This window comes from Cynoglossus semilaevis, chromosome W (assembly GCF_000523025.1).
Source record: "Cynoglossus semilaevis isolate Cse_v1.0 chromosome W, Cse_v1.0, whole genome shotgun sequence".
Classification (NCBI taxonomy): Eukaryota; Metazoa; Chordata; class Actinopteri; order Pleuronectiformes; family Cynoglossidae; genus Cynoglossus; species Cynoglossus semilaevis.
Genome location: NC_024327.1, coordinates 3173612 through 3174300, shown reverse-complemented (window position 1 = coordinate 3174300; position 689 = coordinate 3173612).

Sequence of the window (689 nt, the reverse complement as noted above, 5' to 3'; positions counted from 1 at the left end):
TGGCTGGCAAGAAAGGACCTAAAAGAATCCCAAAAATCTTCAGCTTTGATATTAATGAGTCTTTGGGTTCATTAAGAACAATGTTGTTGTTCAATAATAAAATTAATCCTCAAAAATACAACTTGCCTAATAATTCTGCACTCCCTGTATATGATTTAAAAGTGCCCAAACGCTTTTACTTCTTCTCTGCATTGCTTTGTCAGACTTAATATGTGGAGAAGCCATTACGTCTTATATTAATTTCTCTCAATAGAAAATTAATCAAAATAGTTAACCTAAGTCTTACGGATTTTTTAATACATACTTAATAACTTCAATACATAATTTGTTTAGAAAACATGTATAGCAATTGTGGATGAAATGTATTCATGTGTTCATATTTTATAGAAGTATGCAACATATATAATCATGTTTTAAAAAGATCATAAGAGATGTGCTAAAACATATAACCAGCTTGAACATAAAATGCTGCTTAAAGCTAGAACTGAAAACATGCAGATGTAGAGAAGGAGCTGCGAGGTTGAGATAAAACCAAGGTTTGTTGTGAAAAGAGGAGTACTTGGTGTGATGGGAAACAGAAACTTTTAGAATACAATTTGACAATGGCTGGATTCATAGTTAGAACACAAGGTCCCAACAACAGCACCTGGGCGCGATAAGAACAGGATGAGAAACCAACGGTGTAGATG